Here is a 27,319-nt window from a genome sequence, read left to right as displayed (position 1 = left end):
CCCTAGGGAAAATACTGGGACAGGTCATCGATCCCACGCACCCAGGAACCCCCTGGGGGCTGCTTCTCCCTGCAGCCTTGGTCCCACACAGCCCTTGAGAAGTAGAGCCCAGGGGACAGTCCCTAGGGAGGCTGGGAGCTAGCTGGCCGCCTGCAGACCCCTGCTGCAGCCCTGCCTCCCCACACCCCATCCCGACGCCAGCAGCGCTCTGAATTGCCAGCCTCCAGCCTCCTAATCTAATTAAGAAGCGAACGAAATTCATTTTCCTGACTCGTCCAAAGTGCCGACCTTCGTCAGTGTGCATCTCCCTTTGTCTGGCTGCTGCAGCAGCAGCGGCCCAAGCTCCTGCCAGCTGGGAAAACAAGTTCCATCTGACCCCGCACCTGACATTTCATATTGATTTTCTTCATCCTCCTCCAACACCAGGCTTCCGTCGACCACAGTTCAGCCCGGTGTGTGTACGGAATGGAGACAGTTCATGAGAGTTCAAAATGAAAAGCAACATTGGCTTTTGGAGATGAGCTCTGAGAAGGAGGGTATTTAATAACCATCAGTGTTTAATCAAAATGCCGAGGAGCTCTGTGTTATCAGAGCTGCATATATTAATTTCCATACGTCCCTTGCTCTGCATACTCAGCAGGGGTTGGAAAGGATGATTCTCTTCCTCATCTCTCAGTTTTTTTTTTCTATCACTTCTGGCGGTAATGACAAGGGTTGTATCTGCAGTTTGAGATTCTAATGGCTGAAACAATAGGGCGTTGATGGCAGCAGCAGTGGCTGGCCTGAATCTTGCTGTTCCCTTTTAATGCGTGAGTACTGGGAGTTGAGTGAAGAAACTGGCCAGGTGTGATGAATGACAACCAAGGGAATGAGAGAGAAATTAAATCTAAACTCCTTTCCAAGACCCACAGGAATCTGGTCCCTGTCCACCTTCCCATCCTCAGTTCCCTGTAGTCTGGCCACACTGATCTTCTTCCTGTGCCTTCAACACACCCAGCCCTTTGTGCCTCAGGCCCTTTGCACAGGCTCTTCCCCTACGTGGAATGCTCTCCCACCAGACCCTCCCTTGTTTAGACTGCTCTCATTGTTTAGGTCTCTGGGAAAATATCACCTCCTCAGAGAGGACTTCTCTTTTCCCCCCACCTGCACCCTATTTCGACTGCATCACCCTATTTTATTTCTTTATGTATTTCTTAGTACTCAGCTATAGATGTTTGTTGTTCTTCCTCTGTCTCCCTGACTAGAATGTAATCTCCATAAGGGCAGGGACTTTATTTTACCAACTCCTGCATTACCAACCCAGCTACAAATGGGGCTTCACTGAACAACTGCGGTAGAAAAGCAGGCAGGTGGGGAAAGACAGATGAAAGAAGGTGTTTTCATTTACTAGAGTTGCTATAACAAAATACCGTGAACTGGGTGGCTTAAAAAAACGAAATCTTATTGTCTCCCTGTTCTGGAGGCTAAAGTCCTAGACCAAGGTATCAACAGAGTTGGTTTCATCTGAAGGCTGGGAAGAAAGGATCTCCTCCAGGCCTCTCTCCTTCACTTGCTGGTGACCATCCTCTCCCTGTGTCTTCACATCATCTTCTCTCTGTGTCCAAAACTGCCCTTCTTATAAAGACACTCATCATATTGGATTAGGCTCCACCCTCATGACCTTATTTGTTAATTTAATTACCTCTTTAAAGACCCTACCTCCAACTATGGTTACATTCTGAGGTACCGAGGATTAGGACTTCAACATAAGAATTTGGGGAGGGGGTACGCAATTCAGCCCCTAATAGAAGACCTGAAAATCATCCAGAGCACAGTCCCTGGAGCTGACAGCTCCAGGTGTGGGTCCCAGGCCCGCTCGTTGCAGGCAGCCTGGGCAAGGCGCCTGCAACGAGGATCAATGCTGATCCTTTCCTCCAGGTGGTAAGGGTGAAAAGTGGTCATGGACCAGCTCTTAGTACAGCCCCAGACCTGTCGTGAGCACGCGGTGTGTGTGGCTCTTATTGAACGTGGTGGGGGACAGAGGACAGGGGCAATAAAAACCTGTACGTGGAGCCTCTACACCTCCCTCGTGGTATCCATGTGTTTTATGGTGACGATGCCTGGATACTTTCCCATGGTGCCGAAACATACTTGCTCTCGGAACAAAGAGGACTTAAAACTGATTTTCGAGGCGATGAGGTGCTAAGAAGCCTGTTTCCTATTCAAAAACCACTCATAAGGGGAGGGGGGTCTTGAATAAGTAGTTTGTTTTTACAGCATGAAAGAAAAGCAGCCGGTTAGGAGTATGGGATTACCAGATACATACCACTATATATGAAGTAGATAAACAACAAGGACCTACTGTATAGCACAGGGAACTATATTCGATATCTTATAACAACCTATAATGGAAAAGAATCTGAAAAAATATATATATATACATATTTATATAACTGAATCACTTTGCTATACACCTGAAACTAACACAATCTTATAAATCAGTTATACTCCAATTAAAATAAATAAATAAATAAATTTTTTTAAATTTTAAGAAAAAAAGAAAAAGAAAAGTAGCAGTTGGAACCCTCAAATGGGAGTGGGAATAGAGAAAGAGGTTCCTGTGAAGGCCCATAGAGATGGATGTAACCTGCCAACTACCTGTGAACACAGTTAAAGATGGAGCAGGTGGGGAAATGCTTATGATAAATGTTAAAGCAGCAGGCAAGGTTACAAGCCCACCTTGAATTCAGCAGTGTGAAGAAGAATACGTGTAGACAAAGACTGGGGCTCTTCGTGAAAGGGATGACGTCAGGGCAGTAAAATTCGGGCAGCTTTTTCCTATTTTCCAGATTCTCCCCAAGGTAGTAGTTTTACTTCTATAATTGGGAGAAGCTCGGTGGATAACAGGAGAGCCCGCTGGGTACTCCAAGGGTAGAAAGAGGAGATTCACTCTACACACACCGTTGACAGCGCCTGTCTTAGGTACTGGGGCGGGCCAGGAGGTGGGGAGCCCAGGATAATATTTCCTGTCTTAGTCCATTCGGGCTGCTATAATCAAGTACCACAGACTGGATGGCTTCAACAACAAATACCTATTTCTGGAAGCTGCGAAGCCCAAGATAAGACACCAGCAGATCCAGTGTGTGGTGAAGACCAGCTTCTTGGTCCACAGATGGCTATCTTCCCTCGCTGTGTCCTTGCGTGGCAGCAGGATGTGAGGGAGCCTTGGAGTCTCTTTTTCGTAAGGTCACTAACCCCATTCATGAGAGCTCCCCTCTCATGACCTAATCACCTCCCCAAACCCCCTTCTCCAAATACCATCACACTGGGAATTAGGTTTCAGCATACGAACTTCGGGGGACACAGTCTTTCAGTCTATAGCATTCCCTGTAAGCACAGCCCAGAACATGTCTGCTTTGTTTCTTCCCTTCTGTCAAGCTAAACTGACAGTAGTGAGTGGCTTCAGCAAAGGGCCAAGACAGGGAAGGAAAATCAACATGGTGTCCACTATCAGTCTCTGTCCGTGGCCTAACTGGGTGATCTTAACCGGGTTACTTAACCTCTCTGTGTCTGAATTTGCTCACCTATAAGATATGACTAGTAGCAGCACTTACCTTATTAGGGGGCATGGGAGGATTAAATGAGATGACACCATGAAGCCTTAGAACAGCGCCTGGCCCATGATAAGAGTTCCGTGTTTGTTATGGTTGCGAAAATGATGCTCTCTTACTTCCCTTCCAGACGTGTCTAAGAGCAGGAACGGGGGAAAAGCAGCCACAGTCGTGATGTAGTCATGTCAGCAGCCGTAATCACAGGGAACTTCTGTGACATCTACTATATCCAGAAAGTAAGCCAAGGTCCTGACAACCCTATGGGAGGCATCCTAGTATTTGTCACATTTTACAGATGAGGAAACTAGCTAAGAGGAGCAATGATACTCTATGGCCACCAAAGAACAAGTGACACCTGGGGTTTGATCCAGACTTGTGCCTCTTAACGAGGACTCCAGAAATCACTCGCTCAACTAAGATTTATTCAACATCCACCCATTCCTGCCTTCAGGGAGCTTACATTCTAGCGTGAAGGGAGGAAAGAAAATATATACTAGTACACAAATGAGTGAGATAATTTCTGACACTGATAAAAGCTATAAGAAAATTTAAAGGGTTAACGAGTAGCCAGGGTGGTGAGGGAAAGCCTTTGAACTGAGACCCGAATTGTCAAAAGGAGCCAAACAGAGAGATGATATCAAAGTAGGAAGACCTTGACATAGGGACAACCGTGTGTGTTCAAAGAAGAGAAAAAAGACCAGTGGATGGAGATTGGTGAGCTGGGAAACAGGGTGGAGGGTGATGCCGAAGAGGTAGGCTGGGGCCAGATCATGGAGAGCCTTGCAGACCAGGGCAGAGTGCCTGGATTTCATTCTAAGTGTGATAGAAGCTAGTAGACAGTTCTAAGCAGGCAAGTGAATACTCTGTTTATGGTCTTAATTTGCTAAAAGGGTTGGCAGGCCAAGAAGCTCTGGGACCAGTTAGGAGGCCCTTGCCATGGTCTGGGGGGAAATGATAGTGGTTCTCACCAGGGCTGGGGTGGGTGGTGATGGCGTGATAAGTGGACAGATACAGAATCTACTGAGGCGGTAAGGCTAAGAGGACTTGCTGAGAGGCTGAAAGTGGAGAGGTGACAGAAAGGGAGGATTCTGAGAAAACGTAGGTTTTGATTTTGAGCTGCCGAGGGTATAGTGGTAACACATACCGATGAAAAGACTCAGAAAGGAACAAGTTTGGTGTGGAAAGACCAAACACACATCTCTTTTGGATGTGTCTGGATTGAGATTCCTATGATACACACAATTAGAGAAGCCTGGTAACAAATGGATACCTGAGTCTGGAAGTCAGGGGAGAGCTCTGGGCTGGAGATAGAAATTTAGGAGTCGTGAGCATCTCGTGGTCTTAAAAGCCATGGGACAAGGTGAAGTCACGTAGGAGACAAGATGTAGATGCAGAGGAGTGGAGAGTCCGGGATGGAGGCCAAGGGTACGTCAGCATTTGCCAGTGGGGTTGGGGGGGACAGGGGGAGCCTTTTACAAGAGACTGAGGATAAGCAGCCAGGGAGGTAAGAGGAAAACCAAGGGGTGGGGTTGAGTAAGCATATAAGCCAAGAGAAGAGAGTGATTTAGAAAGACACTGGAATCAGTTATGTGAAATGCTTCTGCGAGGTCAAGAAAGATAAGCGTAGAGAGGTGATCATGCGATTTAGTCTCATGGAAATCTTTGGCCATTAATTAGTTAAAGTAAAAGCAATTAACAGACTGCCTGGCCCATTAGGTTCCCAAAGCATATTTGCTGGATGAAATCAATCACAAATGTGAACTTCATGCTCAGTGTCTGATGACACAGAGCAGATTCCTCAGTTGCATCTTAATTCTGTCATGGTTTGGCCAGACCTGCCTCACTCCTCACCTGCCCCAGAGGTCCCATCCTATTGAGAGGGTGTGCCTTGTGCTGGGGACTTGCAGGAGGTGAAGCTGGCCAGGGTAAGGAGCCATGGCTCCTCTCAGCAGCGGTGATGGGCAGCCTTGCAGCACCTGTCCTCTTGCATTGGCTCTACTGGGGAGCATATTCTAGCCCCAAGGCCCTTCCACACTGGCAAATCTGCAGCTCCAAATGTGGCCACAGAAATTCCCTCCTTCAGATGAAACCGAGGCAGGCTGGCTGTCCAGGGGTTGTCAGCCGCAACCCTGCAGTGCATTTAAATCTGCCTGTCATAGGCCTGGTGTGAAGATAATCTGACTTTTCCATGTTGTGGGGAGAAGGTATAAGCTCTTTAGGCTTTAAAGTCTGAGGTGTTTTAGTGAATAGTGTCATTAGAAAAACAGCTTGGTTTCCAATGCAAACGGGACAAAGTTTGATGCCTAACCTAATCATCTAAATCAGAAATTCCATTTTCCTTTAAAGGTACGTATAGTGGAGGGGGATGGATATTAGTTTTGAGCTCTTCTAGGTCTCAGTTAAGTTTCATAGCAACCGAAGAAGATTGGTTTTAGTAACTCCAGTTTACAGATGAGGCACAGAGAGGTGAAGAAACTTGCCACAGATCACAGTGAAAGAGCCAAGACTTGAACCAAGGTCTGTCTGCTTCCGGGAGAAGAGTGAGAAGAATGAATTCTTCTCCTGGGTATTTGACAGCAGGAGAAAGAGTGTGATCTTTTTCTAGCATCCACAAGGATAATTTCATGGGACTCCATTTTATATAATCCCCTTGAGCTGGATTCCTCAGCTCAACAGCTTCCAGTGGCAGCACTAACTCTGCCCTTGCACAGAACATGAAATCCACTATCTCATTCATCACCTTCATCTACAAACTTACTTGCCAAGTCCTGATTCTGTAGGCCACTAGATCCCTTAATAAACCTATAGCTCATTCCCCAGATCTCTGATAGAATGTGTCCAAAGGCATCAGCTGAGGCTGCAGCTGCAATGCATCTTAAAACCTCTGAGGTCTGGGACAGCTTCCAAAAGGGGTTCAGTATTGATTGGGGGTGTAATTAACAGTGTTTATTTCAGGGGGGGGGCTTGGTTAGGTTAAAAAGACAAAGCCCTGTATTTAAAATGCTTTTAATTTTATTAAAAATCCTGATGACAGGATTACAAACACACACAGACACCCACCCTTCTGGTCCTGGAGAAAAGCCAGAGCCATGCTACAAGCAGCAGAATTCACGGAAACCCACCCACTGCCCCAGTCCAGCATCTACCCCATTCAAGCTTAGCAGCAATATGCAACAGAGCAGGCAAGGCCCAAACCATATAATATAAATAGAATCCCTTCCCCCTTCCTTATTTCCATTTTTGATTAATTTAACCAGTTCTGTCAATTAGTCATCCTGGAGACTCCAGTTGAGTGGATTTTCCTAAGAACAAGAAAGCTTATTAATTTTGGAGGCAAGTGTCATTCATTAGCAATTGCCACTGTCCCAGGTCCCGCCCCCCCCCACCCCCCCACCCCCGCCCTGCCGCCGCAGGAGGCCTTAGATAAGAAGGCAGCAGAAGCTGAAACTGGTTCAGGCGTGTGACTGCAGCCCCAGAGACACACAGAACACGAAAGGTTGGCCATGAGGTTATAGGTGGCTCTGGCTGCTCGGGGCTTGGGACGTCTCAAGGCCACTTACCTGTCATCATGGTCCATGACAAGCCATCACTGGCAAAGCAGTCACAGACACTGGATGAGCATTCTCAATTTGAGGTTCAGGAGAATGCCAGTCAAGAGGATACCCAGGAGAAATTTTCCCCAGGGAGGGACATTGACCTGACAGAGCCTAGGGAGGGCTCTGGCCAGGGCAGGATGGGTCTTACAATAGCCTGTCTCTTCCCACCAGAGGGGACATCAAAGTTCACCTCTTCCTTTTTGTATTTAGTTTCCTATGGCTGCTGTAACAAATTACCACCAACTTAGTGACTAAAACAACATAAACTTGTCATCTTATAGTTCCATGGGTCAGAAGACTGACATGGGTCTCACTGGCTAAAATCCGGCTGTAAGGAGGGCTGTGTTCCCTTCTGGAGGCTCAAGGGGACAGTCTGTTTCTTTGCTTTCTCCAGCTTCTTGAGGCCATCGCATTCCTTGGCTTATGGTCCCTTTCTCCATCTGAAAGCCAGCAACAGTGGGACAAACCCTTCTCCTGCCCTATCACCCTGACTCTCCTCTTCTGCCTTCCTCATCCACATATAAGGACCATCGTGATTACAGTGGGCCCACACAGGTGATCCAGGCTAATCCCCTTACTTTAAGGTCAGCTGATGAGCAGCTTTAATTCCATCTACAGTCTTAATTCCCCTTTGCCGAGAAAGGGAACATATTCATGAGTTCTGGAGATTAGGACATGGACATCCTTGAGAAGGCATTATTCTGCCTATCATACTCTTCAAGTTTCACCAAGTAGGCTAAGTACGCTCCATCAGAGCACCTGATATGATTGGTTGAAATAACCTGTTTCCGTTTCTGTCCCACTAAATGGTTTTCCTCCATGATGGCTAAGGCTGTTTATTTTTCCCTTCTACACTTAGCACAGTGAAGGTGCTAAATAAACACTTGCAGAACAACTAGAGTCAGGCAGTTTGATGAACTTGTACCCATCCAGTGCTTCTCTTTACACAAATGAAGAGGCTCCCACGAAAGAGTGGCTTACCCCATCCGTGTTCACTCATTTCTAGCTTTGGAACGCTTTGGCATTTGTAGGCAAAGGGAAGTGGGGACTACGAAGTGATGGTAATCCGCCTACTGTTCATGTATTCAACAAACATTTCTTGCTGCTACTATGTTCCAGGTGTTGTTCTAGGCACTAAGAAAATGGTACCTCGTTTCCCCCATGGCACTCTATCCAGGTAGATTAAGAGAGACAACAAACACATAGGTAAATAAGATAAGGCAAGATTTGGTGAAAAGTGTTTCTGGAGAAGCAGCAGCAGCAATAGAGAGGCTGTGAATCTGCACTGTGCTTGGCAAGTCGGCGGCAGAAGGAAGACCAGTTTGGCCGCCTATAGTGTCACGAGAAGGAGCGACAAGAGGGGGAACGGGAGGAGGAGGCCGGTGGCTCAGATCACGTGAGGACTCTGCACTCAGGGTAGTGACCGCCAGCAACCCACGGGCCTCATTCTCATTGGATTTTTGTTTTTTTTTTTTTTTTGAGAGCGTGAAGAGTTTGCCCAAGATTAAGAGCTAGCAATTGGGGGAACTGGGGTTTGAACTCAGGCGAACTTCAGAGGTAATAGATTCACGTGACAGAACATTAGAAAAGGTACACAGGGGAATTCAATGAAAAGTCACACTTTGCCCCACGTTCCCCAGCCACACATTTCCCTCCTCAGAGACATCTGCTTTTGCCGTGCCGTGGATCCTTCCAGAGAAGTATTTATACCCCAACATGTATGTATCACAATTTATTGACTAATCTGTCCCACTGATTTGAAATGTCACTTTAATGGTATAATAGATCCTTATACCTATTTAGATTACTCTTTTTTTTAACATCTTTATTGGGGTATAATTGCTTTACAATGGTGTGTTAGTTTCTGCTTTACAACAAAGTGAATCAGTTATACATAAACATATGTTCCCATATCTCTTCCCTCTTGCATCTCATTGGATTCTATGCAAAGGACTTGGGAGTTAGGCAACATGGTAGCCCTGTAGGCAAAGGTAAGGAATTTGGCTTTTATTTAAGAAGGAAAATCTGGTGGGTAGGGTTTGAGGAAAGGAGTAACGTGGTTATACTTGTAAATATATCACTCTTTGGCTATGTAAAGAATGAAGCATCAGGAGGAAGAGTGGATACTGGGAGGAGTTAGAAAGCCATCAGCATGGTCCAGGCAAGAGGTGATAGTGGCTTGGACTAAGATTGGGCCGATTTGGGCTACATTGTGAGCGTAAAGTTAACAGGACTTTTAAAAAAAATTTTATTTTATGTTGGAGTATCGTTGATTAACAGCGTTGTGTTAGTTTCACGTGTACAGCAGACTGATTCAGTTATACATTTACATGTATCTATTCTTTTTTCAAATTCTCTTCCCATTTAGGTTATTACAGAGTACTGAGCAGAGTTCCCTGTGCTCTACAGTAGGTCCTTGTTGGTTATCCATTTTAAATATAGCAGTGTGTACATGTCGATCCCAAACTCCCAATCTACCCCTCTCCCTAACCCTTCCCCCCTGGTAACCGTAAGTTAATTCTCTAAGTCTGTGAGTCTATTTCTGTTTTGTAAATAAGTTTGTTTGTATCAATTTTTTTTTAGATTCCGCATATAAGCAATATCATATGATATTTTCTCTGTCTGACTGACTTCACTTAGTATGATAATCTCCAGGTCCAGGACCTTTTAAAAAAACTAGATGTGGAAGGTGAGGTTAAGGGAAGAATCCAGGGCGATGCCTAGCTTTTTGGCCTGAGCGCATGCTTCGATGAAGGGCATTGAATGAGTTGGCAAAGACTAGGGGAGGGACAGTCTGGGGAGGAAACTCACAAACTCCGTGGACCGGAAGATTCCCATAAAAAAAACAAAGCATAAATGATTAAATGGGTACCTTTTACTGTTACACACTTTACCACTTACAGAACCCCTTCTCGCCCATTATCTTAATTGATCTTCATAAAACTCTTTGAGTTCAGAGTCTTTCTTCCTTTCTACAGCTTGAGGAAATCAAGGCCCAGAAAAGATAAATCTAATACACTGACAAAGATCGTGGTTTATCATGGGTTTATTTCTTGTTTCATATAATGAATTCAGCCACCTTCAGTACTTGCCCAGCACTGGAGGATAAAGAAGGGAAGGGGTAATCTCGTTCGTGTGTAATTGACACATGTTTAAGTATATCAGCTAATTTGAGCCCCCCGTGCAGTTCACGTAATTCTATTTTGACAGCTCGGTAGGTGGCATCAATAACTCAGCTGTGAAATCTGCTGTCCACTCAAGCAGCTTCCATCCCCATGTGTGCAGGTCCCTTTATCTGCTGAATTACTCGAAGCACCTGCTGGCCTGCCATCATCATCAAGCACAGCCCGCGGGCAGCAGAGGGCAAGAGAATGCTCACCCCCAGGGGGCTTAAAATGATACTTGCTTTTATCTTCTCTTATATCTTTAACCTGAACATAAGGATTTAAATAGGATTTATCTACTAGATGGTCATCCTTAATCCCGAGGTCGACTTAATCTTAAAATTTTGGTGTCATTTGAAAACCCCTATAATGTAGTGAAATTGTCATTGAACAGTTACATCTGAGATAAATGGGATCATCACGCTTAGGAAAAAGCTGGTGAGATCAAACAAAGCAAGCAATCTGTCAATAAGTGTGTGCAAGGTATTGTGCTAAACACAATGGGATGACAGCCTTATAAGATGCACTTACTGCTTCAGTGTACTTACTATGGTGGGACAAGAGGATGTGAAATTATGGAAGGTATCTAATATAAAGTTCATTTTAAATTGAACGTGAAATTTAGATTCCCAACGTCAAAGAGAGAAAATGCTGACCAAATAGTGTTTATGCTGGACATTGTGTTAGATGTTGAAATGAACTGTGATGGCAAACGTCATCCTCAGTGTATCCTAGGTATTTCCCCAAAGTTCTGACAAGTAGCATTTTTCAGTCCCTGTTTACTGAGAATCTTCTGTGTTCACATCACTGTAACAGCACAAAACTATACATTTGTATTACTACAACACATGGTCGCTAGCCCCTAGGAGGGTTATTAAGTAGTAGAAGCATTCTGAGGATAGTGCCTGATGTATCATGGCTACTAAATCATACTGAACGAATGAATGAGTGAGACATGTTCGTAAAATATCTAACATCAGATAAAATGTGGTATGTGTCTCACAATACACTAGTGCTATGATTCTTAAACTGTGTGTAAATGAAGGCATCGGGTCGTAGCTTTTTTCTTCAAAGTGAAAATTCTCTTCAGATTTCTTGTAGTTAGATTAGCGAAAACAGATACTAGTGTAGGTGTTTTGTAAAAGCAAAGTGGCAAAAGGTAAACATTTGAAAAGCAGGGGATACCCTGCCTGCCGTTGTGACCAGTGGTGTTGGTTCTAGGGTCAGACAAACCCAGTGTGAACTTAACTTCTTGGACTTGAACTTAACCTCTCTCTCTAAGCCTCAGTGTCTCCCTCTGTAAAATGGGGACAATAGCAGAGCCTGCATAATTGGATGGTTGTGAGGATTCAGCAAGATAATGCCTGGCCCACAGTAAGCAGTCAGTATTTATTTATGAATGTTTTATTCTTATCACAACAATCCAGGAGCACAGAGTTACAGATGAGAAAGCGGAGACTCAAAAAAGCAAGTAATTTACATGAAGTCAAGGATTGAATCAAGGGTGGAACCAAGATTCAAGCTCAGGTGTAAAGCCCGTGGTTGAAGCTGTTGATGGACAATGCCTAGAAAGGCTTCCCATCTTTGCCTCACTGGGCCCAAGTGGGAGGTAGCTGGGTAGGGCCAGGTCCCGGGAGAGCAGAGAACAGCACGGGCATTTCACTGGCGGAGTCTGGCCTTCAGAAAATCAACACTCTCTGGTTCCCTTGTTTCCTGATCACCTGCTGCGGGTGAGCCGAAGTGCAGGGTGTGAGGAACAGTGGAGATGGCAGGATCTCTTACTCTTCAGCCAAATTCAAAACGAGAACAAGGCACAGACGCTCCCTTCTTTCCCATGACCGAGTCATTCAGCAAAAGTGCTTGCTGAGGGATAAAGCCTTTATTTTCTCCAGTGATTGCAAAATGTGTCTTCTCTCTGCATCCGAGCCCAGAGACTTCAGGTCCCAGAGGCCTCGAAGTGATGATGGTATGTCTGGAGCCAGTGGGAGGGCCTAGCAGGTAATAAGGTGCTCAACAGATTTGACGATTGTCCTCCACATCGCCCCTGGTGCCTGGTGTTAGGTCCATAAGAGACCTCTCCGCTCTGGTTAATTCTCTGTGGTTGGTGAGAACACACAGCTAATGAAGCCCAGATCAGGGGTTTAAGCCCTAGACCAATTCAATTCATTTTACCGGGAACATGCCCTCGGAGATGGGGGCTTCCTCTGCCTGTGAGCACCAGCTGGAAGAGGTCACCCTTGCTAAACATGGGCCTGGAGGAGAAATGATGCAGCATGGGGGGACAGTGGCGGGCTATAGAACCAGAGCTAGGTTTACATCCTAGCTCTGCCTCCTCCCGGCCTGTGACAAAGCCAGATGACTCTCTGATGTATCATGGCTACTAAAGCATACTGAATGAATGAATGAGACGTCTAGAAAAGATCTAACATCAGGTAAAATGTGATATGTGTCTCCCAATACACTTTCTGCATCTGTAAAGCAGGCAGCTTGTGAGAGTGGAATGGACTATCACACACGTAAAGAGTCTAGCGCAGGGCCCGGTGGATGGGAGGCAACGGCTCCACCTACTCCAACACGGTAGCTCTGGCCATTCCATGGATGCAGTTCCAGGAGCATTCAGGCACAGCGCTGACTGTCCCTGAGTTAGGAGCAATGTTTGCCTGTAGAAAGCCGGTGCTGGGAGCTCAGAGGCATGCACAGGAGCCGTGAGGAGACAGTGAGGCAGTGAGCAGCCCACACCAGCATCCCTCCGTGCAGTGCTTGGCCCATGCCGAGATGGACCCTCCTCGCCCTGCTTTGCACAGAGATGACTGTCAGCAGGGAGCTGCTCCCCTCTCCCTTTCCGTGTTTATGCCTCTCATTGCAGTGATTATGTAGACAGCCTAGAAAACGGGGGCATCTTGGGAGTGCAGCCCTGGCCTCGTGGTGCCATGACAACCAGCTTCCGAGCAATCACCCCTAATAATGGCCACACACTCACGGTCTCTGCCACCTGGGCAGGGACTCCCAAGGGATCTCGAGCTTCTCTTGGAGCAGCTGCACACGGTTTCCTGTTGGAAACAAATTATGAGAGGGAGAGAGAGAGAGAAGGAGAAAGCAGGGAGTTAAGATGTCTAACCTGTGACGTACGGAGCGCACCCAGGGACCTGGGGACACTGCCTCATGTTCCTGGAGCTCACCGGCTATATAGGAACACGTAATTCCACAGTAGGAGGTATACAACCCCATGGACACCTTTGTCGCCCACCCCCCGACAGAGAGAGGGATATCACGGAGTGAAAGACCAAGTCTGAGGGCTTGTAATGCTGGGCCTCACTGCTAGCAGATTTCTTCATTAGGCTCCTGTCGAGACGCCCACTGCCAACTCATCTTGTCTGGACTGGAGCCGTCCTTCCCTGCTGCCAGCTGGCGAGAAGATGCTCAGAGCCCTCCTTCAATCAGTATCTTTCCAGAATGACAGTTCTCAAAAAGACACCTGCCCCCACTGGGCTAATAAATGATTAATCCTCACAAAGGAAGGACAGTCAGGCCCCCCATGAATAAACCTACCTGTGGATGTGAGCCCAAGTTCAGCCTTTAGAGTGACAGGCGAGCTCTGAGCCAAACAGGTTCTTGCCTCCCCTCTCTTTAGATCACAGATTCTAGCTCTTTCATGAGAAAGGTCTAACCCAGAGCTAAGGAGCCCTTAGGACAGTGTCCTCACCCAGGGAGCACAGGTCCCAGTCTCTCCAAGCTGGGAAATGAAGATCATCCTGTCAGGGAGCACGTGCTATTGTTATCACTAGTGCCACCTTTCTGTGGATCCCATTCCCTGAACTAGGATTATTTGTAAATTCTGAATATATATATGTTTTATATATATTGCATATATATATATATATATTTTAATAACAGGGAGAAGTATGGAGAGGTACCAAATTAACCAGTAAGGGGAAGGAAAGGATACAGAGGGCTGAGGTGGTCAAGGAAGTCTTCCTGGAAGAGTCAGTGAGCCCTGATGGTTGAACAGGAGTCAGAGAAACAGGGGAGCAGGGATAGAATGGTATTCTGGACTGATTGTATATCCCCCGCAAATTTATGTTGATATACTAACTCCCAATGTCATGGGACTAGGAGGTAGGGCCTTTGGGAGATGATTAGGTCATGAAGGTAGAAGGAACCCTCATGAATACATGTGGACACAATAAGAAAATGACCCCCTGCATCCCAGAGTGGGACCTTCATCAAAATCCGACCATGCTAGCACCCTGCTCTCAGATTTCTAGCCTGTAGAGCTATGAGAAATTTCTGTTGTTCATAAGCCACCCAGTCTATGGTATTCTGTAACAGCAGCACAAACTAAGACGGGAGGGGAATGAGCATGGATCAAGCCCTAGCACATGCTAAATGCTCCATAAACATCAGGCATCGTTATTGCAGCATGTAAAACAGAGCTCACATGCTACAGCCCGTATGGCTTACAGGTGGCTTGTGTTTGAGCACATACTTCAAATGTTTAATTACATGCTAACATTGAAACATCAAGGTTCCTCAGAAAAATTTAGACTTTGAGATGATCTGGCAATGCTGGACCCACATTCCTGTGTGGCAGCAGGCAGCTGGAGCGAGTGGAAACAGGCTGTGGACACTAGTTTGCCACAGTCCCTACCACTCCCCGTTGTGTACCCGTGCATGCCTCATCTGTCTTACTACCTGATTGGGCCCTGGAGTAAGGAGTTCTCTGACCTTGGTGCAAATGATGAGTCGACTAGCCAGGTTGCAGTGGAGAATTTGAGCAGGAGAGAAGTGGGCAGAAACATTGGAGTGCTGATCCAGGGCCTGATACGAAGGGCCTGGAATGCCAGGCCAAGTGGGTGGGACTGGTGGCTGTTGGCAATGGGGAGTCACTGTAGGTGTCCGAGCAGGGACGTGGCATTGCTTTGGGAAGAGTTACCCGGCGCACAGCAGGATCACACGCAGCCTCATGTTCTACTGCTAAATCCCGATGGTCTGTGAGCCGCTTGGCTTGCTCTGCTTTGCAGCTGCTGTGTTCTAATTTCTCTGGACTGGGTCAGCCTGTGGGTACAGCAGCCGCAGTGGTGGCAGCAGGAATGCTGGGAGGAGATGATGGCTGAGCTGTGATGGTTCACGAGCTCCCTGGGAAGCAGCAAACCTGTCCCGGCCCTCTCTGGTCTGCCTGCTAGGCCAGCTGGAGAGGAGAAGCTGCTGAAAGGGAGCGGGCTCTTCGGGGACCTCTTCAGGGAGCCAGCGGCCACTGCAGCCCAGAGAAATAAGAGCAGCTTCCCAGAGATGCAGGGGGAGCTCATAAGTCCTGTCCCCTCCCTTTATTGACAGTCTGGGGAAAGAGGAGTATTAATTTCCTATCATTACTATAACAAATGATCACACACTTGGTAAACTTAGTGACTTAAAACAGTAGAAAGTTGTCATCTTATAGTTCAGAAGTCCACAGTGTGTCTCACTGGGTCTGCAGGGCCGGGCTCTTTAGTGGAGGATCTGCGGGAGGGTCTGCTTCTTGCCTTTTCCAGATTCTGGAGGCAGCCTTTCTTGGCTCCTGGCCCCTTCCTCCATCCTCCAAACCAGCCATCGCCATCGAGTCCCTCTCACACTGCATTCCTCTGACGCTGACTCTCCTGCCTCCTCCTTCACTTAGAAAGACCCTTGTCATTACACTGGGTACCGCCAGGGAGTCCAGCATAATCGACCCATTTTAAGGTCAAGTAGTCCGCAACCTCAATTCCCCTCTGTCATGTAACATAGTCACAGGTTCTGGGGATTAAGGTGTGGACATCTTGGGAGGTAGGAGGTGGAAATGAGCAACTTTTCTTCCTCGAAGGAAGTTGCCAGAGAGCACAGGAAGTGCCAAAGAGCACAGGACCTTTTCTGTCTAGCTCACTCTTGTAACCCCAATACCCGTCAGAGCGCCTCACACCTACCGGGCAGTCAATACACATTGGTTGAAGAGTGTGTGACACTAATTAGATTTGTTAACTTCTGATCATGTGCTGGACACCGTGCTAGGTAGATTCTTACAACCATGCAAAAATGGGAACAGATGTCTGCATTTTCAAGGTAATGAAGCTGAATCTTAGAGAGGAACGAAAACTTGACAAACACAATCCAGCCTGTAAGTGGTGGGGCACGGGTTCCAGCCAAATATGTCTGACTCCAAAGTCCATTAACTGTCTCCTGTACCAGCCAGATGGACACGCCTTAGTAAATCTCAGTAAGTCTTCCTAAGCGATGATCTCATCCTTCAGCTTCCCACATGCGCTCTCTGGGCTGCTAGTCCCAGGGTCCCAGGGTCTCCCCAGAACATATTTATCACCTCAGGCATTTACGCATGCTGATTGCCCTGTCTAGCATAGGAAGCACCCCTGAGACCTCCCCCAGCCAAACACAGTCATCAGGAGTCAGTAAACGGTGGTCTGCAGCCCACCTCTGGCCCACCACCTGTTTTGACACAACTCCAGCAAAGAACAAAGTTTTTACACTTTTAAACGGTTGAACAAAAATCGAAAAAAGAATACTGTTTCATGACACATAAAAATTAGAAGACATTGACATTTCAGTGTCTACAAGTAGAGCTTTATTGGAACAGATGCTCATCCGTTTACATATTGTCTCTGCTGCTTTCACGCTACAAACGCAGAATTGAGTAGTTGCAACAGGGACCAAACGGCCCTCAAAGCCTAAAATATTTGCTCTCTGGCTCTTTACAGGAGAAGTTTGCCAACCTCTGATCTATCTAGAGCTTACTGGTCATTCAAGGTTCAGCTTATTAAGCTTTCCCCAATCAGAGCAGCCCAGATCACACCACACCAGATTGTCTCATCATTTCTGTCCCCTGTGAATTTTAGGTCCATTTCTTTTCAGTCTGGAAAAAAAAAAAAATTGACTCATTCTATCTTCACTTTAAATGATTACTTATTAAAAGAGACAATATCAGGCTTCCCCGGTGGTGCAGTGGTTAAGAATCCACCTGCCAATGCAGGGGACACGGGTTTGAGCCCTGGTCCGGGAAGATCCCGCATGCCACAGAGCAACGAGGCCCATGCGCCACAACTACTGAGGCTGTGCTCTAGAGCCTGAGAGCCACTACTACTGAGCCACGTGCCACAACTACTGAAGCCCGCGCCCCTAGAGCCCATGCTCTGCAACAAGAGAAGCCACTGCGATGAGAAGCTCGCGCACTGCCACGAAGAGTAGCCCCCCCCGCCACAACTAGAGAAAGCCTGCACGCAGCAACGAAGACCCAATGCAGCAAAAAATAAATAAATAATAAAATAAAAATAAAAGAGATGATATTTATGAATTATAATACATGCAAAAATATTGTGAAACCGGTTAAACAAAAGCCAGGGACCAGTGTAACCTCTTCTAGATGAATTGCTCCTACTTCATCATGCTATGCATCGTGTTGCTACGGTGTTCACTGTTGAACAGTTATTTGTAGAATTAATGAAGGGCTGTATGAAAAGCAAATTGCAAAGGTAGAGCCAAGCTTCGTTGTTTCCCAGTTCAGAATCCTCTGAGTCTTCATGTGATCTCAGTTCCAGTCTCCAGCCCATGTCTGGAGACTATGTCATTAGGCCCATGGTAATACAATAGCCACTAATTAAATCTTAAACTTCTCTCACTGTCCTCAGCTGGATAAAGGCCAGCATTATTGGTCCATGGGCATTCTTACCCTCCGTGGGAAAATTGTTGGCTGTTTCTCTCACTGGACAGAATTACTGAATGTGTCTTCTGTAGAGTAGAAATTACTGGCTGCATCTCAATCGGCGAGCCTTTCCTCTCCAGGGGCAAAACTGTTGCCTGCATATATCTCTGAAGGAAAATTGCCATCTGCCTTACTCTGTAGGAAAATTTCCAGTTGTGTCCCCATTACGGGGAAATTGTCAACCGTGTCTCCAAACTGAAAAGCATGCCAGCTGTGCTTCTGCATAGAAAAAATGTCAGCAGAAGTCGGCGATTTAAAACCCTGTGCGTGATTCTGAGTCAGTTCCTTTTTCGTCCCCCTGCCTGGTTTCCTTTACTCTCCCTCTCATCTGCCTGAGTCATCAGAGCCAGGGTGGTGGTGACATTGTTCAGCACCAAATGAGAGACGCGTGTACCGAAGAAGGTGTATTACAACTGACGGTCCAGAGACAAACTACTGTGTGTCTGTGTAACGGCCCAGATAGAAGACCTAGAAATCAATTTAACAACTGATAGCTCTTAAGACCTGACCCCAGTGGGAAAACACATCAGGCTTTTGGACTCACTGTACAGCAAGCTTGCCTTATGCAGCACCCACTTCTGCATTGTTGCTGCCTCCCCTGTTATTCTGGGTACACGCCCTATGCTAAGTGCATGACGTGAAAGATCTCATCTGTCCCACAGCCACCCTAGAAGGTAGAGACGCCTCTTATGTCCATTTGACAGATAAGGAAAATGAAGCTTGGAAGGAGTCAAGACACCTGTCCAAGGCTTCATAACTTACAAGCAGCAGAGCGGGATTTCTATGCAGGCCTGCTGAACTTGGAACCACCTGTGTGCTTAGCCCACATACTGAATGGGATGGAGGCCTTGGGTCCCCCTCCTGACCCTCCATCTTGGGCATGAGTTCCTGTACAGTGTCCAGTGTGAGGTCCAGAGGAAGGAGCCCACCCAAGGTCAGCCTTTACCTGTGGTTTCCCTACTTTCTTTCTTCTGCTGTCCCAGACTCCACACCCAGCACACTGCATGCTTCCTTTCTACTTTTACCCCACTTGTAATAGATGTAGTTTTAGCTTTAGCTTCTCTAAAGTCAGCAGTTTTCTTCTTAACTCTTCCTCTCTCTTATTTGTGATTTCAACTCTTTGCCATGAGTTTCCGAGACCTCATTCATGTAGCCAGTCATCTGAACTGTCTCAGGTGAATAGCCCTGTGCCAGGCACCATGAAGGATAACATCAAACATAAGATACTTTCAGCTCCGTGGAGAGGTATTCATGTCTGTACATGTTAGAACAAAAAACATTGTCTGTACAGGACACCTACTATAGCCTATAGGTTTTGAAAGGAAGTGTCAGTAGCACTGTAACCCAAGATGTATTCTGGGGAACTCCGTTCTCAAGAGACACTGTCTAGAGAGACGCTGGCTGCAAGTGATTTTCTAAAAAACATAAAATGGAATGGGGAAGAGGGCAGTGGTGTGATCCAATAAGATCTGAAATCAGGATTAAGTCTGTGGTTCTCAACCAGGGGCAACCATGCCCCGCTGGGGGACATTTGGCAATACCTGGAGCCATTTTTGGTTGTCCCCGTTGGGTCATGGGGCTTAGTGAGCTGAGGCCAGGGATGTTGCTAAACATCCTACAATGTCCCAAACTTCCTGGCCCCGAATTCAGGACTGCAAAGGTTGAGAAACCTGGATTCCTAGATAAAGAATTGTTTACCTGCAGGACTTCTCAGCACTTTTAACAGGCTAATTGCATTATCACCCCCCAAAATTGAGTAGGACTTTCCAAAGCTCAGTTACCTCAGAATCTGGAATCCCTGACATATTCCTGAGTGTTCTGCTGAAGTCACTGTGTGAAGGCTAGCCTAGAGTAATGAGCATTAGGAGAGGAAGCTGACATTGCTTTTTAGTGGTTGTACTGTGATGTACCGTGTGTGTTTGTGTGTGTGTGTTCCTGCTTGGAGATTGCAGTGCTTTTAAAATACTGTCCAGATAACTCATCAGTTTTGAAAATTATCCCTTTTTTTTGAAATATACTTTCTATTCTCTTTTTCCTTGCATTTGGTAGCTCTAATTACATGTATAATTAACCTTTATCAATATATTCCCTGTGTCCCTGAAATCTTTTTATACTTTCTATTCTTTAGTCTGTTCTTTTGAGGGAGATACATTCTCCACATATTCTAGTTCACTCATTCTCTCTTTAGTTGCTAAATGCATTTATTGTGTTCTAATTGCCCTTGTGTCGTTATTATTTCCGTTTGGTTCTTTTTAATATATTTTCTAATTGTCTGTGAAAATTCTTTTTTTTTTTTTTTTCCCTGTACACGGGCCTCTCACTGTCGTGGCCTCTCCCGTTGCGGAGCACAGGCTCCGGACGCGCAGGCTCAGCGACCATGGCTCACGGGCCCAGCCGCTCCGTGGCATGTGGGATCCTCCTGGACCGGGGCACGAACCCGCGTCCCCTGCATCAGCAGGCGGACTCTCAACCACTGCGCCACCAGGGAAGCCCTGTGAAATTCTTAACTGGGCATTTTATTTGTTGAAATTATGAAACACTTATTTTAAAATGTGTGTTTTATGTGTCTTTGATCCATCTTTACTTACTGTTTTATTCTCTGTGAAAAGAAGTTAGTTGTGTCTAGTTTCCCTGGTAGAGTATATCATTAATAAAAAACTGACAATTTTTTTTTAACTTGTAGTTGAAATACAAGACCAGTGGGATTCATAGACCTTTTATTATCTAAGAGCTGGGAGGGACCTGGTTGGCAATCCTACCTCCTTCATATTATAGACAAGGAAACAGGGCCAGAGAGTTGATGGTTGCCCAGTCATTCAAATGAGAGGCAGTAGGGCAGAGGTTAAGAGCATAGGCTAGATAGAAGCAGACTGAGTTCAAATCCTGACTGTGCATCCTAATAGCTATAGAACCTCTGTGCCTGAGTTGACTGATTGTACTGATTTGTGGAAAAGGAAAAGAGCATCTGTGAATATCAAATGAGTTAATACATGTAAAACACACGGCGCAAGTGCTCAACAGACAGTAGGTGTTATTAAGAGCTGGCTCGTTTGTGTTTAGCCTAGACTCCAACCCAGCATCCCTGACTCCCAGTCTGATGTTCTTTCCAGTATCCCTTGATGGGCACAGGAAGAGGTAAGCAATACCAGAGGCACAGAAGTGGGAATGCACAGGTATATCTAAAAGACGAGGGAGCTCACTTTGACTTGATTGTTTAAAGAGAAATGAGAGTGACAAAGCAAGGAAAGGCAGGTTGTGGAGGCAGGGTAACAGGCAGACAGATGGTCAGTAGAAAGCCCACCTCTACTATTCACTACCTGCATTATCCTGGGCAAGCTGCTCAACCTCTCCTGGTCTGTCTCATCTATAAATAAGGACAGTGAGAGTACCTTCCTCATAAATTTGAGCATTAAATGGGATAATTTCTGCAAAGCAGGAGGACCAAGAAAGGGTAGCAGATGTCATGATCGTCACTGTTAATGTTGTTACTGGGGTCTCCAAAACACAAGCTCTCTGTTGGTGAATCTGACACATCCTCAGGGAGTAGGTCTGTGCTATTAGGATTTTATTCAAGGCTGCTTCCTCTCTACCATGGTTCTCTTCATTTCTTCTCTTGATGTCTTTATTTTCTAGAAACTGGTAGAAAACTGCAGATCAGCAGGATTTCTAATGCCAAGTGAAGGGTCTCTAGGAGAAATACCAGTTCTGATTTGTCTCAAGATGTGTCACTCAAGCACAAGCACTGGATACTATTGTACCACCTGTTCAGTAAATTACATGGAACACAGTGATGTTCCATTTGCATTCCACTAGCTGGTTCCCCAGCACCCTTAATTCCCCTCTGGGAAAGCAGTAAAATCTCACCTTTTCACAACTGCAATGAAAATTGTGTAACTGTTTAATGTTTGTCTCTTCCTGTAGCCTTTGAGTTCCATGATGGTAGGACGGGGTCTGTGTTGTTCCTTGTATCCTTGGCATATAGCATGGGACCTGGCATGTATCACCCGACAAATACTCTTCATGTTCTAGGCGACGTACTAAGTGTAGTGCATGTGTGTGCATGCACATAAAAGACACTTAAATAGCTGATAGATGATTGCTCAGCCTGAATTGGTGAAAACCTTGAATTAAAAATGACTTGTATTATTTTCACACTTTTCAAGGACTTAAACAAATTTGAGGTGAAGAGGGTATCACTTAGATAGTTAAAAAGATCATGAAAGGAGCCTAGTAGGTAGGTATTATTTTCATTTAAAAATTTAAATGGATTATCAGTATTCATTAATTTCACATATTTACTGAGCACCTCCTATGTTCCAGGGAATACAGCAGAACAAAACAGACAAAAAAAACCACCTCACCCTCATAGAGCTTGTATTCTATTAGGAAAGACAAATAATACATATTAAATGTCAGTGCACATAAACGGGGAGAGGGACACAGAGGGAAGAAATGCTGACTCATTGCAGACAGGCCACGGGGATTAGAATCCAGGGGTGAGAGATGACCTGATGGCCTGGGCTTCTTGTGGTGTGTTGACAGGGTCATTCAAAGTCCTGGGGGCTCCAACCTACACTTGCTAATGATGGGGTAAGGCTTGAACTCACGAGCCCTTGGTACAGAAGCTGTGCTCTTAAGTGTTTGAAGTGGATTCAGTCTCTTAAGGACTTGGGCTATGTAAACAGGCTAGAGTAGGACTAAGAGCATTGAGAGCCCTTCCACTAACTTTCATCTAATTAATGCACAATAAAAAATACTTAGTGCAGGGCTTCCTTGGTGGCACAGTGGTTGAGAGTCCACCTGCCGATGCAGGGGACACGGGTTCGTGCCCCGGTCCGGGAGAATCCCACACGCCGTGGAGCGGCTGGGCCCGTGAGCCATGGCCGCTGAGCCTGTGCGTCCAGAGCCTGTGCTCCGCAATAGGAGAGGCCACAACAGTGAGAGGCACACGTACCGCCAAAAAAAAAAAAAAAAAAAAAAAAATTAGTGCAATAACCAGGAAAAAGAAAGAGGCTTCCAGCTTTATAGTTCCATGATGCTATGTAGATTCTACCCTGGTATTTTCTTACAGCTCCTAAAATAAGGTCTTGTAGATGGTACAAGGCAGAATTGCATCATGATTAAGAACAGAGACTTTGAAGTTAGATAGACACAACTTCAAAATTCAGCTCTTCCTCGGTTGAGCTACTTGATCTTGCTGTGCTGTCCTTGGACAGGTTGCAAACCCTCTCTGTGCCTTAGTTTTCCACATCTATAAAATAAGAAATCATGGTTCCCACTTCATAGGATTGTTGTAAGGATTAAATGAGATAAAACATGCAAAGCATAGGGCCTGGAACATAATAAGCTTCCCATAAACAGTAATTATTGACACCATTAAATATTGTTGCTGAATGAATGAAAGGAATTCATGGAGTTGATATTAAGAATTGGTTAAGCATAGACATGTAATGAACTACAAAGTGCTGTGCTGGTGGGTATGTTATCTATATCCTGGCCTCTACATTCTACATAAATAATTAGCGATGCATGGCTTGATTAAAAATTTTCTTTCATTTCACCTCCATTTTCTGGGGCTGTCACTTTAAGGCTTTACAATGTTGCTACACTGGCCTGCTGGTATTCCAAACATTTGGAGAACAGAGCCCTAGGTATAACCTTGGAAATATTCTTTACTTCATTTAAATATCCCCAGGTTCCGTAGTCCTCAGTCCCAAATTCTCGAGCCTTTTAATTGAAGTATAGTTAATTTACAATGTTGTGTTATTTTCAGGTGTACAGCAAAGTGATTCAGTTCTACATATATATTATTTTTCATATTCTTTTTTTAACATCTTTATTGGGGGTATAATTGCTTTACAATGGTGTGTCAGTTTCTGCTTTACAACAAAGTGAATCAGTTATACATATACATATGTTCCCATATCTCTTCCCTCTTGCGTCTCCCTCCCTCCCACCCTCCCTATCCCACCCCTCTAGGTGGTCACAAAGCACCGAGCTGATCTCCCTGTGCTATGTGGCTGCTTCCCACTAGCTATCGGTTTTACGTTTGGTAGTGTATATATGTCCATGCCACTCTCTCACTTCGTCACAGCTTACCCTTCCCCCTCCCCGTGTCCTGAAGTCCATGCTCTAGTAGATCTCTGTTTTATTCCCGCCCTACCCCAGTCTCTTCATGACTTTTTTTTTTCTTAGATTCCAAATATGTGTTAGCATACGGTATTTGTTTTTCTCCTTCTGACTTACTTCACTCTGTATGAGAGACTCCATGATAGTTTATTCCAGGATATTGAATATAGTTCCCTGTGCTATACAGTAGGACCTTGTCATTTACCTTTTATATAGTTTGTATCTGCTAATCCCAAACTCCTAATTTATCCCTCCCCACCAAGAATCTTAGTAAATGAAATATGATTGGCTAATACGGAACCAGTGCATGCTTTTCATGATAAAAATAGCAACTGACATTTATTGAGGACCTGCTATGTGCCAAGCAACATGCATGTCCACTCTGCAGCTGGGAAAATGGAATCTCAGAGTAGTAAATAAAATATGGACGGCTGCTAAATGACAGAGGCAGGAATTGACTGCCTCCAGAGTGTAGTTTCCAGAGCCCTTCCCATGTACTGCCTCAAGCTGGCCTTGCAGATGCACTGGGTAGGGGTTGACCAAGCCTCAGGGCCCCCATTCCTCTCTTTATGGGGATGTTTCTATGGGGCATGCGTGGAGTTTCTAAGTCCCCAGTCCTAATGAGATTACGTTGAATAGAAACTAAGGTGAAAATCTAGTTCTCAACTCTGAGGATACCAGTCAGAGTCCAGGGGCCTTCATCAGTGCTCCGTCGAAGTCCAAGGGGAAACAGGCAGAGACTGAGACAAGAGGGCAGAGACTGAGAAAAGAGGGCAGAGACTGTATTGACTTCGTGTTTTTCTGTTTCAATAGGTTTGTTACTTCTCAAGTTCAATTCTGATTGATCAGTTTTTTTGTTGTTCTTTTAAATGGTTCTCTGAAAATTAGTATTTTGGTTTGACTTATGGTTTAATTCAGCAAGGTTTGAAAGACAACTCATTATATTAGATTATATTAGATTTTCTACAAAGAATTTGGGTTTTTAAAAATTTTTTATTTTATATTGAGGTATAGTTGATTAACAATGTTGTGTTAGTTTCACGTGTACAGCAAAGTGATTCAGTTATACATATACATATATCTATTCTTTTTCAAATTCTTTTCCCATTTAGGTTATTACATAATTATTGAGCAGAGTTCCCTGTGTTACACAGTAGGTCCTTGTTGGTTATCTATTTTAAATAGAGTATATATGTCGATCCCAAACTCTCAATTTATCCTTCCCCTCCCTTTCCCCTTTGGTAACCATAAGTTTGTTTTCTATGTCTGTGAGTCTGTTATCTGTTTTGTAAATAAGTTCATTTGTATAATATTTTAGATTCCACGTATAAGTGATATCCTATGATATTTGTTTTTCTCTGACTGACTCCACTTAGCATGATAATCTCTAGGTCCATCCATGTTGCTGCAAATGGCATTATTTCATTCTTTTTTAGGCTTATTGATACTCCATTATATATATGTACCACATCTTCTTTATCCATTCATCATCAACAGATGATGGACATTTAGGCTGCTTCCATGTCTTGATTATTGTAAACAGCACTTTTTTGTGGTATCTTTGTCTGGTTTTGGTATCCGGGTGATGGTAGCCTCATAGAATGAGCTTGGGGGTATACCTTCCTCTGCAATTTTTGGAAGAGTTTTAGAGGGATAGGTGTTAACTCTTCTCTAAATGTTTGATAGAATTCACCTGTGAAGCCATCTGGTCCTGTACTTTGTTGGAAGTTTTTAAATCACAGGTTCAATTTCATTACTTGTGACTGATCTGTTCATATTTTCTATTTCTTCCTGGTCCAGTCTTGGGACCTCTCTAAGAATTTGTCCATTTCTTCTAGGTTGTCCATTTTATTGGCATAGAGTCTCTTACGATACTTTGTATTTCTGCGGTATCCATTGTAACTTCTCCTTTTTCATTTCTAATTTTATTGATTTGAGTCTTCTCCCTTTTTTTCTTGATGAGTCTGGCTAAAGGTTTATCAGTGTTGTTTATCTTCTCAAAGAACCAGCTTTTAGTTTTATTGATCTTTGCTATTGCTTTCTTTGTTTCTTTTTTTTTTTTTTTTTTTTTTTTTTGGTGGTACGCGGGCCTCTCGCTGTTGTGGCCTCTCCCGTTAAGGAGCACAGGCTCCGGACGCGCAGGCTCAGCGGCCATGGCTCACGGGCCCAGCCGCTCCGCGGCATGTGGGATCTTCCCGGACCGGGGCACGAACCCGTGTTCCCTGCATCGGCAGGCGGATTCTCAACCACTGCGCCACCAGGGAAGCCCTTTGTTTCTATTTCATTTATTTCTGCTCTGATCTTTATGATTTCTTTCCTTCTACTAACTTTGGGTTTTGTTTGTTCTTCTTTCTCTAGTTCCTTTAGGTGTATGTTTAGGTTGTTTATTTGAGATTTTTCTTGTTTCCTGAGGTAAGATTGTATTGCTATAAACTTCTCTCTTAGAACTACTTTTACTGCATCCCATGGGTTTTGGATCATTGTGCTTTCATTTGTCTCTAGGTATTTTTTAATTTCTTCTTTGATTTCTTCAGTGATCTATTGGTTGTTAGTAGCATATTGTTTAGTCCCCATGTGTTTGTGTTTTTTAGTTTTTTTTCTTATAATTGATTTCTAGCCTCATAGCATTGTGGTCAAAACAGGTGCTTGATATGATTTCAATTTTCTTAAATTTACTGAAGTTTGATTTGTGACCCAAGATGTGGTCTATCCTGAAGAATGTTCCCTATGAACTTGATAAGAAAGTGTAATCTGCTGTTTTCAGATGGAATGTCCTAAAAATATCAGTTAAATCTATCTGGTGTATGTTGTCATTTAAAGCTTGTGTTTCCTTATTTTCTATTTTGATGATCTGTCCATTGGTGTAAGTGAGGTGTTAAAGTCCCCCACTATTATTGTGTTACTGTTGATTTCCTCTTTTATAGCTGTTAGCATTTGCCTTATGTATTGAGGTGATCCTATGGTGGGTGCATATATATTTATAACTGTTATATCTTCTTCTTGGATGGATCCCTTGATCATTGTCTCTTGTAACATTCTTTAGTTTATAGTCTATTTTATCTGATATGAGTATTGCTACTCCAGCTTTCTTTTGGTTTCCATTTGCATGGAATATCT

The 27,319-nt window shown here is 44.8% G+C and overlaps 1 protein-coding gene across 3 annotated transcripts in view; it reads left to right on the top strand.

Annotated features, from left to right (window-relative positions):
• PPP2R2B (protein phosphatase 2 regulatory subunit Bbeta) overlaps positions 1 to 27,319 on the top strand; it is a 438,713-nt gene that overhangs the window by 394,097 nt on the left and 17,297 nt on the right. The gene's annotated exons all lie outside the window — the stretch shown is intronic.

This window comes from Kogia breviceps, chromosome 4, assembly GCF_026419965.1.
Source record: "Kogia breviceps isolate mKogBre1 chromosome 4, mKogBre1 haplotype 1, whole genome shotgun sequence".
Classification (NCBI taxonomy): domain Eukaryota; kingdom Metazoa; phylum Chordata; class Mammalia; order Artiodactyla; family Physeteridae; genus Kogia; species Kogia breviceps.
This window is presented reverse-complemented; position numbering and strand designations above follow the sequence as displayed.